The sequence below is a fragment of the Trachypithecus francoisi genome, unplaced genomic scaffold (genome assembly GCF_009764315.1).
Source record: "Trachypithecus francoisi isolate TF-2019V2 unplaced genomic scaffold, Tfra_2.0 Lachesis_group0, whole genome shotgun sequence".
In the NCBI taxonomy this organism is placed as follows: Eukaryota; Metazoa; Chordata; class Mammalia; order Primates; family Cercopithecidae; genus Trachypithecus; species Trachypithecus francoisi.
The window spans coordinates 4,251,487-4,269,174 of record NW_022681453.1 but is presented as its reverse complement, the minus strand read 5'-3'; the positions used below and the strand labels follow the sequence as shown (position 1 = coordinate 4,269,174).

The 17,688-nt window shown below is 35.3% G+C and overlaps 1 long non-coding RNA gene across 1 annotated transcript in view; it reads right to left on the bottom strand.

Moving 5' to 3' along the window:
- LOC117079289 overlaps window positions 1–17,688 on the bottom strand; it is a 33,773-nt gene that overhangs the window by 4,891 nt on the left and 11,194 nt on the right. The window contains exon 2 of the long non-coding RNA XR_004435359.1: window positions 2,767–2,920. This is a non-coding gene — a long non-coding RNA (uncharacterized LOC117079289). The remainder of the gene's footprint in view (window positions 1–2,766; window positions 2,921–17,688) is intronic.

Sequence of the window (17,688 nt, the reverse complement as noted above, 5' to 3'; positions counted from 1 at the left end):
TCTCACTTTGACTAATCTTTCAAATTCCAGTCCCTCTGGATTTCACTCTCCCTCATAAATAAACTTAAGGTGGAGCATGTAAAGAACAAGTACACATCCAGGCAGCCAGTCCTAGGGTGAAGTCAGGCCACTTCCATCTTGCCTAATTTGTCGTGTAATTCTGACTCTCTTCTTGGATTTTTGACACCATTTCATCTACACTTCTGGAGTTGACACGCTACATCACACAGTCCCTGACTCCATTAATAAGACCCATCTTGATGCAATACACATTTTGAATCCAACATTCTGGATTGACCTAAGTAGCATGCTTCTCTAGAATGCTGTTTTAGTGCTCGATCTCTGACTCCTGTGCACAACAATGGCAGGAAATAAAACCCCACTTCTCCACCTTGGGTTTCATTTTGTGTGCTTTGAAACTGATGGAAATGTACTGTGTAGAATACAATGTTGGTATAGAAAGCATGTACATTGACTACCCATGACATAGTAAATATCCATTTTTAAAAGCAGTCAAAGACAGACTCAGCGTAATGATGTGACAGTAGGTATGAAAGAATATAAAGCTTCGGTGCCTTAGAGCAATTCTTACAAATTTGCTTATGTTTAATTTTCGTTGAGATTCCTAGAAATATAAATACAAGCATTGTATCTGGACTTTTGAAGATTTTTTCTGATGTCTTGGTGGAGAAGACAAAGACTTGTGAATGGAATGATAATTTGGAGATAGCAACCAATTTACTGACCCCTGGGCAAGGGATTTCTATCAGAATATGTGACTTGTAAGGGACCTCAACACTGACCAATCAGTGGAAGATTTATGGAGAAATTTTTAAAAAATAATTACAGGCTGGTGCAGTGGCTCATGACTGTAATCCCAGCACTTTGGGAGGCCGAGGTGGGCGGATCACCTGAGGTCAGAAGTTCGAGACCAGCCTGGCCAAAGTGATGAAACCCTGTCCCTACTAAAAATACAAAAATTAGCTGAGTGTGGTGGCAGGTGCCTGTAATCCCAGCTACAGACTGAGGCAGGCAAATCACTTGAACCCACTAGGTGGAGGTTGCAATGAGCCGAGATCATGCCATTGCACTCTAGCCTGGACGATAAGAGTGAAACTCCGTCTCAAAAGAAAAAAAAAACAAAAGAAGGACAGAGCTATTTTTCAATGGTATAGGAATAAAGCATTGAGCTTCTCATCACCAGAAATATGAGTCACACTGGATGACCCACATAAAAGATGCTATAGAAGGGGACTCCCTAATGGTGTGTGTGCATATGTAGCAGAAGGTCTATGTGATCTCTAAGGTCTTTTCCAACTTAGACATGGGTAAGAGTCATCAGTGCAGTGTTGTCTCATTAAAAAAAGAAAACAATAATTTCTTCATTCAACAAATATGTATTGGGTACATACCTTGTGATTAAAAGAACTGAGATGATTAATCCTCCCTGCGCTCCTTGAGAAACCACCCACTTGTAAAGGAGTAAGAAAGGGGAAAACTGGGAAATAAAACCCCAGGTGGGTTTTATTTTAAACCTCAGGAGTTGAAAAAATCCCAGGAGGGAGAGTAAGATGCATCACTTGGATCTATTTGAAAAGGGAAAACTAGGTTAAAGGAGAAAAAAGCAGAACTGGAGTTATAATTTATCTTTTCATTATCCCTAGCATAGAGATGCTACAATGCATGAAAAAGAAATGAAAAATTTAGAATTTATTGATCCCTAATCAATTCTATGATTCTATTTAGGACTGTCAAATCTCTAATGAGCTTTTTTCTCTTTTGCCTGTATCCTTTCAACCTGTGTAGCTATATCTGCATCATATACCTTTAAAGATTCTGTTCCAATTGTCGTCTGTTCTTTTATAAATTGGGAGAAATCCTGAAGCTGTAGACCATCAATTCAAGGGGTCAACATCAAGTCAGCATAGCTACTGGCCCCGCTCTGAACTTGAATCTTTGCTTGATTAATTTATCATACATGGTGAATCTAGGCTATGCTGTAACAAAGGGATCTCCCAAAGTATAATAGCTCCCAAACAGCAGTTTTTATTTCCTGATTAGGCATCAGTAGTGAAAGGCGAAGCAATACAGTGGGGTGAGCCTTCTTCATATAGTCATTCAGAGAACCCAGGATGGTGGGAGCTATGCCATCTTCAACACGTGGCTTTCAAGACCACCCTCCAGTTGTCTCCCTTCTAGCAAAATAGAAAGGAAAAAGGGCACATGTGGGAGGTTCTCGTGGGCCCATTCTGAAAGAGGCACACCTCACTCAACTCACATTCTTTTGACTGAACCCAGTCACATGCTGATATGGTTGGTCTGTGTCCCCACCCAAATCTCACCTTGAATTGCAGCTCCTATAATCCCCACGTGTCATGAGAAGGACCCAGTGGGGGGTAATTGAATCATGGGAGCAGGTTTTTCCTGTGCTGTTCTCATGATAGTGAACAAGTCTCATGAGATCTGATGGTTTTATACAGGGCAGTTTCCCTGCACACATGCTCTTGCCTGCCACCATGTAAGATGTGCCTTTGCTCCTCCTTCACCGTCTGCTATGATTGTGAGGCCTCCCCAGCCAGGTGAAACTGTTATTTCATTAAACCTCTTTTTCTTTATAAATTGCTCAGTCTCAGATATTTCTTCATAGCAGTATGAAAATGGACTAATACACATGCCATACCTAACTGCAGGGGAGATTGGGAAATATCCTACAGGTTACATAGAAATAAGAAAATAAAGTAGATTTTAGAGCACTTTCTGCCATACCTGGGCTTCTGTTCTACTATGGGAAGACTTCTTTCTCCAAACCCACAGTTCCTGTTGCTATAAACCTGGTATAGCCTGCTAGATATGCTTGATGTTAATTTTACTGCAGCCTCGACCATTGCTAATTTCAGTCTTCCAGGTTGCAAACTTGACCCTAGGTAATTTAAGCCGAAAAATAATTTATTAGAAACACAACAGATAGCTCACTAAATTGACAGGAAGGCTAGAGAATCAGGCTCAGAAAAAGAAGAACCCATGGAAAGGCACACACAAGAGACAACATTATTGGAATGCTGTTGGCCTCACAATACATTGGATGCAATGGCTACGCAGTTCAAAAATACCCCTCACTTTTCTGAGACACTTCTTCCAGATTCAAAGTCCTGAACTGGGCCATGCCATTGACTGGTTTAGATTATGCATTCAGGCCTGATTGCTAGAATTCAGGGAAGGGAATTACTTCTATAATGGGGGATAGAGTCCTGTTCCTTACTGTAATATGCAAAGCAGTGTATTCTGTAATTATGAGAGGGTCTCAGATAAACTAAAAAAAGCCAAAATCCAGTGTCCCTGATGTTGTAAGCTGCCCCTGATGTTACATTAGATCTACTAATGACCATGGTGATTCTCGTTGATCCCAGTTGGCCACATGCTTAGCCTGTGCTTTATTGCTATGCTTAGACTATGCCTTGTTGCCCCTCCTGGAATATGTGTTTTCACCACTTTCACTAGTTTATTACCCTAGCCTGCCTAGTAACCTCTATGAATCTTTCTTTGGCCCTTTGTGATGTTAGCTGAGTTTTTCAGGTCCTTTCCTACAACACTTGGCCTTGTTTGGAGAATTCAATTTAGACCTGGGACCTACATGGTAAGTCTGCAGGGCCATCACTCAGACATTTGACTCATCTCCTGAGGGGTTTTCTCATCTGTAAAATGAATAAGTCGGCTCAATTCACATTAGTCTCAAAGGGACACCAAAGCTTAACAAGATCGTGCTTCGAGATATTTGGAACACAGGGTGGCATTATCACATTATTATTTTCACAAGCTGTTAACCTGAAGGGGAAAAATAAAGAGTGGAAATTTAATGCCAGAGAGGTTTTGGCACTTTGTCAACTCAGTATTAGCTTTGAGGGCTTTTGGAATTTTGCCTGAAATTTTCAACACCAAGCAGCTAAAAGCTATGTTTTTGTAGGCTCGTGATATTCCTGTCCCCAGAGATGGCATTAAGCACTTGAGAAGGATGAACTGTGCCAGGCCTATCTTCCAGTGTCCCACAAACAAAAAAGCAATGCACACTCTAAATTGCTGTGTGAACCCACATTTTCCACTTGGAACAGCACCTCTGACTTGTGCCAGTAGAAAAAGGATGATGGAAAGGGAGTAATCCATGATTGCATGTGTTAAATACATTCCCTATGTGACATGTGGGGTAATCATGGCTGGGAGGCTTCTGTTTGGGTGCTCAGATGGACCCTACTGAAGGTGATGGGACCTTTGTAGATCTTTCACAATCTCCCACATCAGTCTTTTTTGAAAGAGAGCTATTGGTTATGCAAAAGTCTCCTTTGCCAACTAAACCAAAGACTGGGCTAATTAGAAGCTAGGAAAGAGAAATACATCCTCTTGGAACTTCATTTTGGGATTTTGGAAGGAAGAGAAAGGCGGGAAAACCTGCTAGAATCTGGGGAAACATTTATTCATTCCCTGTAATTGATGTTTAAGCTATATGATCATAATTACCCTGAAAGGTTCTAAATGGTTTACTTTATTTGGACAAGAAAAATACATAGAATTCCACGTATGTGCCTAAAACACATATGCACATATATTTTTAAAATAATATGCTTCATATATTAAAAGATGATAAATGTTCAGTGTCAAGAGCTAAAAAGTATAGTTTTGAATGAATATGCTTATACTTCTTAATGTATATACATTTTATATTTTCATGAAGACCAACAAATCTGTGCTTTGTCAGTGGAAGAAGGGAGCTATTTACATTTTAGAGCAAAGTACAATGATCACTAATTTATCAAAAACTGATAGGAAATGAGGTTTCTGTATAAATGAAATCTATCAATAATGGACGGTTACTTTTTTTTCAGTAGAAACATTTTGAATGACATTGTTTCTAAACTACATTGTAATATTCTCTGTCTCATTTTATAGCAATGCTTTTTCATTTATCATTGTAATATATATCTATATTCATTTTAGAAAATATGAAATGTTAGAAAATATATCTCACCATTAATCGAACAAAGACCACTATTAACATTTCAGTGAATTTCCTTGGAGTTTCCTAAATGTGTATACACTAGGTGTGAATATGAATATATATAAAATACCTCTTAAACATATTTTCAACATTTTTAACTGTGCTTTTAAAAACTCAACATTTTAATTTCTGTGTCATTAAAATTTCTCAAAGTTTTATAGTACAATGTGAATGAGTAAGATTAAATCACATAGACGTATAACTTATTGAATTATGCCACTATAGTTATCAATGTCAACATTGAGGGTGTTTATATATTTTCACATTTTTGTTTCCCTACAAGAGATTACTATAAGTATAAAAAAATTTATATAAAATTTTTAAGGATATTGATATATATTCTTACATTCCTAGAACTGTTGTGCTAGTTCTGTTAATTTAATAGATTGAAAGTGGCCTGTGTTTAAAACCTGAATTTCTTTTTAATTGTTGAGGTTTAACATTTTCACATTTTGTGGCCATGTTGACTTATTCTGTGAACTGTCTATTGTTTTACTGAGATTTTATGTGTTAAATATTATTATACATTATTTTTTCCATTCATATATGTGGGATATATTTTCCTAGATTGCATATTTCAATCTTTAGAATTTTAAATATATTTTTGGAAACAAAACCAAGTATCTCATTCGCCTATATATTTTTGTGTTTTTTGAAAACTGGTTTCAACTTTATCATTTGTCTTAAGTTCATTGAAATTTTGGTATATGGCATAATGAGAAATAATAGTCTTACTTTATTCCAAGTAGTTAACCCTTTACTTGAGCACCATTTACTGAGTCCTTTGCTCTCTGTTACAAACTAGTAGAGAACACCATTACTGAGTACTAGTACTAGTACTGAACACCACTACTAGTTTGTAAGACAGAACAAAGGACTCAGTAAATGGTGCTCAGGAATCTTTACCATATGTTAAAAATAAATCCATTAGAATCTCTTTCTGAACTACCTTCCTGGTTTCACATGTCTATTCTAGTACCTGTATTTTACTGTCTTAAATATTACATTTATATGATGAATTTTAATATTTAGTAGAGAATTTTCCACTTCATATATTTTCATGTTCTTGGATGGTCAGACTCATTCCAGATAAACTTTACAATTGTATACTTACGAGATTATTTAGAGACTTTAATAGCAATTGCATCAAATCTGTAAACTAATATAAGAACTGATACCTTTGCAAATTTGTTCTTACCATCTAGGAACACTGTGTAGATAAATAAATATTGACATAAATATGCATAAGAACATGAATAGATATAGATATCAGAAAACATTTGAAATTTCATTTTATATGTTTTATGTTTTTTATTTTTTTTGAGATGGAGTCTTACTCTGTTGCTGAGGCTGGAGTGCAGTGGTATGATCTCAGCTCACTGCAACCTCTGCTTCCTGAGTTCAAGTGATTCTCCTACCTCAGCTTCCTGAGTAGGTGGGATTACAGGCCCATGCCACCATGCCTGGCTAATTTTTGTATTTTCGGTAGAGATGAGATTTCACCATGTTGGCCAGGATGGTCTCGAACTCCTGACCTCAGGTGATCTGCCGCCCCCCTTGGCCTCCCAAAGTGCTGGGATTACAGGCATGAACCACCATGCCCGTCATATTTTTTTCACTTTACTTACTATGATTATTCCTATACAAATGGATTACGGATTATTTCCTTCTTTCCTTTTTTTTTTTTTTTAAGACGGAGTTTCGCTCTTGTTGCCCAGGCTGGAGTGCAGTGGTGCAGTCTCGGCATGAGTCACCATGCCCGGCTATTTCTTTCCTTTTTTTCCACCTCTAACTGGTTATGACTAGAATATAGGAAGCAATGGCTTTTTGTCGTATTGATTTATATCTTTTCAACTTATTAAAATCTCTTAATAGCACTTCAGAATTTTTTTAGTTGATTCTTTCGAGGTTGTTAACCATGTAATTTTCTCAACTGCAAATAATACTAAATTGCCTCTTCCTTTCCAAAAGTCTTATTGTATTGATTAGAAAATTCAACCTAAGCAACATAGGTTGTCTTATTATCCGTAGTTGATGCGATGAGTTATGGTCTGTTCTTGCATTGTGGTATTGCTGTTTGGTTTTAACGCGTAGTTCTTTATATGTTGCTTTTAATTTTTATTTTATGGTATGTTATTTAAGTTTTTACATCTCTGCTTATAAAATGAAATTCACCTGTAGTTTGTATTTCTCTCAAATTTGAATCAGGGCTATGCAAGCTTCATAAAATGAAAAGCTTCCTAGATTTTCCTTTGGTTTCTAATTTTATATAGCATAGTAATTACATGTTCCTTGAAAGTTTGAAAAAAATTCTTAATAAAACTGTTCAGCCACAATGTCTTTTCTTTTACATATTTTAAAATAACATTTTCATTTCTTCCATGGTTATTAGATATTCAGGTTTTCTACAATATCATAAGTAAATTCTGGTACTTACTTTCCAAGATATATCAGTGAATATCTTGAGATTATCATATTTTGTTTAAAATTTTTCTCTGCATACTCCTTTATTACTTTTAATATTTATAATTTTGTTAATTGAAATTTTGTAACAATCAGCTATTGTGTTAATCAATTCTGTATTTTCTAATTAATACATTTTGGTATTTTAATGTAATATTTACTTTGCCTGTTAACTTTAGGTGTTTTGTTTTGTTTTGTTTTGTTGAGATGGAGTCTTACTCTGTTGCTCAGAGTGGAGTGTAGTGGTGCGATCTCAGCTCACTGCAACCTCTGCTTCCAGGGTTAAAGTGATTCTCCTACCTCAGACTTCTGGGTAGCTGGGATTACAGGTGTACACCACCCACTCAGATAATTTTTGTATTTTTTTTTTTTCTTTAGTAGAGATGGATTTTCATCATATTGGCCAGACTAGTCTCGAACTCGTGACCTCAGATGATCTGCTTGCCTCAGCCTCCCAAAGTGTTGGGATTATAGGCTCGAGCCACCAGGCCTGGCCAACTTTAGGTGTGTTTTTATTGTTCCATTTATTTTTTCTTCAGTTTAATGCGTAATTTATTTGTTTTGATGAACTAATATTTTAATAACAAAGTTAGGTTTTTGAATTTGTTCTAATTCAATTGTGTTATCAATCTAATAAGCAGTATCTTCATTTTCTTTATATTGTAAAGATTTTATAATTACATATTTTTTCCTATGACTCAACTATTATAAAAGCATTTAACATTTTTATTTAGTGACAATTCTAAAAATGTGAAATAGTAAGACAATAATTTCTTATTTTGTTAAATTGAAGCCATCAAAGATGGCCTTTACAATTTTTACTTTGGGGTATTTGCGTAGGGATTGTTTTTTAGTTTCATATACAAATGTAATAATCCTACATTCCACTGATCCTTGAAAAGAGTTTCTGATCTTTCTTTTTAAGGTACAAAGAGTTCCTACGTTAATTAATTAGTCAAATATTCACATTCTTTATCCCTACTTTATTTTTTGTTTTCCTGGTAGATAATAGGGATTCCCTGATAGATAACAGATAGATATCTATTCCCTGATAGATAACAGATAACTGATAGATAACAGTTACAAAACTTATTCTCAACATTTCTGAGTTATTTTAACTGACCATTTCATAAGCAGTATGTAGCTGAATTTTGTTTTAAACATAAACACAAGTTGTTTTCACTAATCAAGAGCTCATTTTAATAACATACGAACAAACTATTAAGTTTGATCTTCTCTTGTTTTTTGTTTTGTGTTTCTCATATTTCATTGCTGTTTTTTTCTCTTATCAATTATATTTTGTCTATCATCTAAAATTGGAATATAAACATTCAATTTTTACTCTGTTGGTAGTTAATTACAGATGTGTAATACTAATGTGTGTCTGGTTTTAATAATAAAAACTAAAATTTCATGTTAATTTATCCTTCTGCAATATTTTGAGTGAATGTTCACTCATTCAATAAACATTTGTTGAGGACCTACTCCTTGCTGGGCATTGACCTAGCATTGGGAATACAATAGAAACCAGGATAGACGCATTTCCTATTCTCTTTGATTTCTCCCCTATCTCATTATTCTCCTTTTCACTTCTCAGTTTGTTGTTTCTATATCTCTTTTATTTATATTTAATACTTGTCTTTCAAGAACTATTTTTTGACATATACATTGTTTTGTGATCTTTTAACAACAATTACTTAGATTTAGTGTATATTTTATTCATTGCGTTTATTCATGCATTTTTTACTTTAAGTTCAGGGGTAAATGTGCAGGTTTGTTGTAATATAGGTAATTGCATGTCATGGGGGTTTGGTATATAAACTATTTTGCCACCCAGGTAATAAGCACAGTACTTGATAAGTTAAGTTTCTTGATGCTCATCCTCCTTCCTCCCTCCAGTTTCAAGTAGGCCCTGGTGTCTGTTGTTCCTTTGTGTCCGTGTGTTCTCATCATTTAGCTCCCACTTATAAGTGAGAACATGTGGTGTTTGGTTTTCTGTTCCTGTGTGACTTCACTTAGGATAATGGCCTCTAGCTACATCCATGTTGCTGCAAAAGACATGATTTCATCCTTTTTTATGGCTGTTTAGTATTCCATGGTGTACATGTACCACATTTTCTTTATCCAGTCTACCATTGACAGGCATTTAGGTTGACTCTATGTTTTTGCTGTTGTGAATAGCGCTGTGATTAACATACATGTGCATGTATCTTTATGGCAGAATGATTTGTATACCTTTGAGTATATACCTAATAATAGGATTGTTAGGTAGAATGGTAATTCTGCTTAGAGTTCTTTGAGAAATGGCCAAACTGATTTCTGTAATGGCTGAACTAATGTATATTTCTACCAGCAGTGTGTAAGTGTTCCCTTTTCTCTGCAACCTTACCAGCACCTGTTATTTTTGACTTTTAAATAATGATCATTCAGAGAGGTATGAGATGATATCTTATTGTGGTTTTGATTTACATTGCTCTAATGATTAGTGATGCAGCATTTTTTCATATGCTTTTTGGCCACATATGTCTTCTTTTGAAAAGTGTCTGTTCATGTCCTTTGCCCACTTTCTAATGGGGTTCTTTTCTGCTTGATGGTTTGTTTAAATTCTTTATAGATTCTGGATATTAGAATCAATCTTTGTTGGATGCATACTTTGCAGATATTTTCTCCCATTCTGTAGGTGGTCTGTTTATTCTGGTGATAGTTTCTTTTGCTGTGCCAAAGCTCTTTAGTTTAATTAGGTCTCATTTGTCAATTTTTGTTTTTGTTGCAATTGTTTTTGGCATCTTCGTCATGAAATTTTTGCCAGGTCCTAGGTTCAGAATGATATCTCCTAGGTTATCTTCCCTTGTTTTAATAGTTTTAAGTGTTTTACTTAAATTTTTAGTCCATTTTGAATTGATTCTTATATCTAGTATAAGGATTTTAAACTATTGTTTATACTATACTTTTTCTACTCATATTTATTTTTATTTCAATTTTTGATACAGACAAAAATACTTTATATACTTGCATATCAGATAATGTGTTTTTTGGGCACTTGTGCCTGAATTTTAGCTGGGCTGGGTATCAAATTGTTGACTCTTAATGGTTCATTGAAGTATTCCATAATTATTGCTTTATTATCTTTTAGTAATTTGCGTTGAAGAACATTTTAATGACAATATAGTTTTATTTTTATATTATGATTGGAGAATAAACAACATTCTATTTTAAATGACTGTCTAGCACACGATAATTATAATCGCTAAAATTTGCACTGCATTGCTATATGTTAAGTGTTCTTCTAAGTATCTTACATATACTAACTCCTTTAAGTCCTTTTACCATCATAGCAATCCTATAAAATAGGAACTGTAATTATTCTCATTTTACAGGTGAAGAATCTGGGTCACAGAGATGCTAAGTAACTGTTTCTGACTATTGGAGAGTAGCAAGTGAAGCTAAAAGGCAGCCCGCTCAGCATGCTGGATCTTAACTTCCATGCTCTGATGCCTGTACTATTAATAAACAAATGTTTTTCAAACTAAAATAAGAAAATAAAAGAAAATATTAAACTGTTTTCTGTAGGGTTCAAAACAGAGCTTCATGTATGATATCAATTTCTTGATATTTTTCTTGATTTCTTTCAGAACGTAATATATTTGCTTGATAAAAGTAAGGAAAAGATGAGAAAGAGAAGAAGAAATGTATTGATGTGCCAGAGGTGACATATGGTGTCTGACTTGATCTTCTCAATACCTTTGAGATATACTACATGAAATAAAACTGTAAAATCATGTCATACAAGTTCAAGTCCAGTGTTATTCCCTCTGCACTGTGAGTCTGAAGGACAGTCTATGTGCAGGCTATAAAGAAGAAATCAAAGACAACCACACTCTCAGCTATACTCCTACACATGAATAAAGTTACTTTTAGCAATATAATTTTTTAAAAATAAATAACATATTTCTAATTGAAAATGATGCCTAGCTAGTATCCCCTCATGCAACTGCTTCTAATTCTCCATTGGCATACCTATGAGGCCACAGTAAAAAATGAAAATGAATATTACCATCGAAATCACAGATGACTGACAACCTTTTGCTAGGATCTTAGAGGCATGTGCACTGACAATAGAATCAATGAAGGTGCCTATAATCCCAGCACTTTGGGAGACCAAGGCAGACAAATCATCTGAGGTGGGGAGTTCAAGACCAGCCTGACCAACATGGGGAAAACCCATTTCCACTAAAAATACAATATTAGCCGGGCATGGTGGCACTTGCCTGTAATCCCAGCTACTCAGGAAGGCGGAGGCAAGAGAATCACTTGAACCTTGGAGGTGGAGGTTGCATTGAGCCGCGATTGCGCCAGCCTGGGCAACAAGAGTGAAACTCGGTCTCAAAAAAAAAAAAAAAAGAGAAAAGAAAAGGAAAGAAAGAAACAATCAACAAAGGTGGACAACATTGAGAACACATGCTTTAGCTCACGGACAAAGCAACCTCAAAATCTGAACTGGCAAGGCAAATGGGAATGTTCTGATTGTGGTGAAGGTAGTCAGATTTTTTTTGCTCTCTCCCCATGCTCCACACACCACACCAGCTTTCTTTAGTCACATCAATAACTTTCTTCTCCTCTATCTTCCTTATGTCAGTAAGTCAACACTGAGCTGCTCAAGAGAAATGCTGGAATTCATTATTCTCTCCTTCCTTTCTTTACCACCATTTCATCTTTTCCATTTACATCTAATCAACCACCAAGTCTTGTTGAGTTTATCTTCAAGAATGTATCTTAAATATGTAACTTTTCCTCATCACCATTGCCAACACCCTGGCCTAAGCCACCATCATCTCTCACCTTCATCACTACCATAGCCTCCTATGCTGAGTTTCCTGCCTGCTCTAATCCAGTCTCCATAAAGCACCCAGTGTGAACTTATTAAAACTTAAACTGCATTAATATTACCTGCTTATTTCAGTAGCATCAAATTTCCCTTTATGTAAAATCCAAATTCCTTGCCGTATCCTAACTCCAAAGTCCTATGTGATCTGGTCATTGTCTCTTCATATTGCCTCAGCCACACCAGCCCATCAGTTCATCGGACACATAAAGCTCTTATTTATTTATTTATTATTTATTTATTTATTTATTATTTCTTGCCTTAGAGGTTTGCATATCGCAGTCCTTGTGTTTGGAATGTTTTCCTTCTTCACCTGGCAACCTCTTCCTCATGATTTGAGTATTAAGTGGCAACTCCTTGTAGAAGTTCTTCACAACTACCATTATTCTCTCAAACTGCATCCTAGTGTTTTTCCTTTATCTAGTTTATCACAATTTATAATTCCTTAATTAAATTATTGTACTTGTTTATATTGTTTGTCTTTCCATTAAAACCCTATGAGGGCAAGAACCATACCTAGTTTCTGTGAATGCTCAGGGTCTGCCAAAGGGTTGATGCTCCATAAACATTTCTTTAACAAATGAATCAGAGGATCCACTAGATGCTGCAGTCCTCAGGAAACAACAGGAGAGGAAATAAATGCTGGTGGCAGGTTTCAACGTGGTGACACATTTCAACATGCTTACACGGGAAGGGTAAGAGAGAGGGAAAATCTTGGGAACATTCACAAATAGCACTGTGGTCTTTTTTATACTCCACTAGAGTAGAATGCCAGAGGACCAGCGGGTAAGAAAAGATCCTGCTGCACCCAATGAAGCTATACTAAGCAATTGCCTCCTAACACCAAATATGGGGCATGAGGCTATGTTTGTCAAACAAACTTTTTATCTACAGACTAAGAAGATGACATTGGTAATGGGGAACTAAGTAATTATTTAGAATAGCCTTTCCATTGAAGACAACTAAAAAAAGGTGGATAAAACATAACACAATATGTTATGTTTATAAAAAGGAGCTATAAAAAGGAGTGAAGAATATCTTAATTTACTCATACAAAGTGATCTTTGGGATGTATTATTGAAAGAACAAAAGAAAGAGTCAGAAAGGTATATACATATGAAATAGAATACGAAAAGTATTCTACTTTTCGTGTAAGAACAGCAGGAAGGAGGTGGTAATAAGTGTCTGTACTTGCATATTTTTGTTTGCCAAAAAAGAAACAACACAAGGAAAACCTAACAAACTAACAAAACTAACAAAAAGTGTTTACCTATATGTGGACAGAGGAAGCATAGCAAAGTGGGCAGTGATGAAAATTAAACCTCTTTGAATATATCTGGTTTTAAAGTTTTGAACTTGGAACAAGGTAAATATATTCATAGAAGAAAACCAAATAAAAAACAAAATGAGGCCATCTCTAAAAACAATCAATTAATGAAAACAAATGAATCTAGTTGTTTGTGCCATAACCACAAAAAGAAAAAATTATTTCAGGTGACTTTGAGACACAATATTCTGTCTACTTGTAAAATATTTTAAAGAAAAACATTCTTTAAAAGAATATTATGTAAGGGAATACAGAACTATAAGGAAATCTTAAACTTTACTCAATAGTGATATTGGTATTACTATATTGTAATTATTTTACAGTGTTTTAATTTATAATTTACATAATGCAAGTAATTATCTTACTGTTGTGAGGAATTAAGATTTTTAGATATGAGAAAAGAAATTCAGTATAAAGCCAAAAAATTATGTAAAATTCTGCATTATTAAATATAAAATAGAAATATAAGCATAAAATTTTATTTTTATTTTAAAAAATGTATATTCTTAGTTATTTTCCATGAAAAAGCATAAAAGAAACAACACAACAGAAATGAGTGCACCTAGTTTGTGGTCTCCAAATACTATTCCAGTCTGTAAAAACCAGAATTACTTAGAGGGGCGGCTGATTCCAGGTTCAGACAAAAAATATACAAAATACACAAGGAAGATTCCAAAGACCAATAGAGTTGTGTGAAAGTACACAGAGGCTTTTCTGGCCAAAGATGAGACTATTTGGGCATAAAAAGATAATGAATGCAATTATTGGAAACAGAATATGTAAAAGCCTATGTGTTTATAGTAAAACTATAAAAAGAGAGAAATTATTGGACATGACGGTAATAAGTAGAACAACACTAATTACTCTAAAAATATGTGATTAATATGAAAAAATTAAGTGTATATTAAGTTTCTCCAGCATGAACTATATTTTGGGCAACCAAATAAACTCAGCTAATAAGATAAATTTCTGCTTTACAAAGTTCCAGGCAATAAATATAGGAAAAGTGAAATGATTAGAAAATCACAGTTTTGCAACCCCAATGAAATAATAGATTATAATCTAAGACAATCATGAATGGATGAAGCCACAAGATGAAAGGCTGATGGGAAATTATACCAAGGACACATCAGATTGTCATCACCTGAACCCACTTATTCATCAATCTCAGCGTCAGTAAGAGTGTATCTTCTTGCTGTAATTCAACCCAAAGTACACAGCATCACCGCAGGACATATCTCTGTAAAAATAATAGAATCCAAATCTAATCAAGTCTTTGTGGCTAACTTCCACTATAGGAAATATGGCAGGTGAAGGATCAAGTTAAATGACAACTTAAAGAAGCCAACTGAAAAACTGAATGTGTCATATTCTGTGAGACAATTGACTCGGGTTCTTCAAAAAATCAATGGGATGAAAAATAAAATTATTTTTATAAAAGAAGAAAGAGGAAGCTACTCTACATTAAATGAGATTTAAAGGATATAACAACCAAATACAGTATGTGGGCTTTGTTTGGCTTCTGACTCAAACAAACTGAGACAATTTGAAAAAGTTTAGTATTAGATAGTAACAAAATACCGTTAGTCCTTTTCTTACTTGTATTGATGACAACATAGGCCATAATAATTGAAGAAAACTTCCATGTTATTTTAGAGATAGATATTGAAATTCTAGAGGTAAAATAACCTGATATCTGGCATTTATTTTAAAAATAGTTGAGAAAGAGGAAGAGAAAGAAAAAGAGACAGGAGGAAGACAGGTAAAGAGAGAGGAGGGAAGGCAGAGAAAGAGATGTAAAGTATAAGAAAATCTTAATAGCTAAAATCTGCGTAATGAATACATGAGGGCTCATTGCAACGTTCTATTTTATACATTTAATTTTTTTCAGAGAAATAAGAATGTTGAATTTAAAGCTTGGTGAAGTAAACAGTTTTGGTTAGTTGGCTAGTTAAATGAGACAAATACTTTATTTTTCATTATAAGTGATATGTGTTCTTTGTGTTGCAAGTTATTTAATATAAAGACATTAGGACAACAATGCTTTAAAAGGGGGCATGAAATAACTATCAAGAAAGGGAGCAATTACTTTGCTGAGATCTAAGAGAGGAAGGGAACCCAGAAAGTAGAACTCAGCATTCAAGGTAGTACATCCCTCATAAGAATGTCATGAGGACTGAGAGGTTAGTGACTGTCAAGTGCTTGCAGCAATGACTGGAATGTGCATGCTAGTTAAATAACTAAAATAATTTTTAATATGTAATCAGTTTCTCTACTACATTATCCATATTTCAGTTTTGCTTTATTTTCAATTTCTTTTTTTTTTTCTTTTTATTATACTTTAAGTTCTAGGGTACATGTGCATAACGTGCAGGTTTGTTACATATGTATACTTGTGCCATGTTGGTGTGCTGCACCCATCAACTCGTCAGCACCCATCAATTCATCATTTATATCAGGTATAACTCCCAACACAATCCCTCCCCCCTCCCCCCTCCCCCCTCCCCATGATAGGCCCCAGTGTGTGATGTTCCCCTTCCTGAGTCCAAGTGATCTCATTGTTCAGTTCCCACCTATGAGTGAGAACATGCGGTGTTTGGTTTTCTGTTCTTGTGATAGTTTGCTAAGAATGATGGTTTCCAGCTTCATCCATGTCCCTTCAATTTCTTTTTGATTGATATATCAATCAAAAAGATTTCTGGATATTGGCATCATACTTTTTTGGTTTTGTTTTAGGGAATCATGGGATGTATATAGGGTTTCTTTTTTTTTTTTTTTTTGAGACGGAGTCTTGCTCTGTCACCCAGCCTGGAGTGCAGTGGCACAATCTCGGCTCACTGCAACCTCCGCCTCCCAGGTTCATGCCATTCTCCTGCCTCAGCCTCCTGAGTAGCTGGGAACACAGGCGCCCGCCACCACGCCTGGCTAATTTTTTTGTATTTTTAATAGAGATGGGGTTTCACCGTGTTAGCCAGGATGGTCTCGATCTCCTGACCTCGTGATCCACCCGCCTTGGCCTCCCGTATATTGGGTTTCTATTCTGAAAGCATTAGTCTTTCTTGGGCTGGGCAGATTTTTCTCATCCTGTTTATAGCCACCCCATTGTATTTTTTCTGGAGTCGATTGTCAATACAGGGCATCTTCGCAATGACAATGTTATCTGATGGTCATCTCAACACCATATAATGATGTCCATAATCAACATTACTTTGTGTAGATTAAAAATAATAGCTATTAAGCAACATTTCATCAGGGTCACATGATAACCAATAATTAAAACAATTTTTTTCAGTTTGGTTGGCTGTTTTGATATTTGCACACATTACTTACGGTATGGATGCAATAGAGATATTAGAACAAATTCTAGCATTATCTTTGAAGTTGTTTGTTTGAATATTCACTATGTCCTCTAACAGTAAGAATGGCCCAAGATCTGCCCAGCCATGTTCCCATGTGGATATGGGTACAAAATCTGAAGGGAAAGCATCTATTTTCAAAAAGGGCTGGTCAAGCCAGGGAAAACTGTCCTTGAGGCATTTGTGAATGTATGCAGGCACCAAATTTGCTCCATTCATTCATCTTGAGGAGCATCAATGTTTGTATAGAGTGTTTGTATAGTGGTATAGAGGTGAGAAGGTGGTATGGAGGTCACAATTTTATTTCTTGCTCTGGTCTTCACCTGCTCTAATCTGTGGCCTGAAGCTACACCGCAGTTCTGATAGGTCACTATTAACAATGCCAAGTAGCAATCTGCCAGGAAGAATTATAAATGAACCAAAGAGCAGGTGGTTAATGCAGAAGGAATCTCAGACAAATAGGAGACGTAAGTCTTTCTTCTATACTTCCTTTCCTCTGTTTGTTGTCCTGATATCAAATTAGCTGCTGGAGATTAAAAGCCTATTATTCTCAGGATGTCTTTCAGACAATTTAACTCAATAGTCATAGGGTGAAAAATAATTCTTTCTCTTG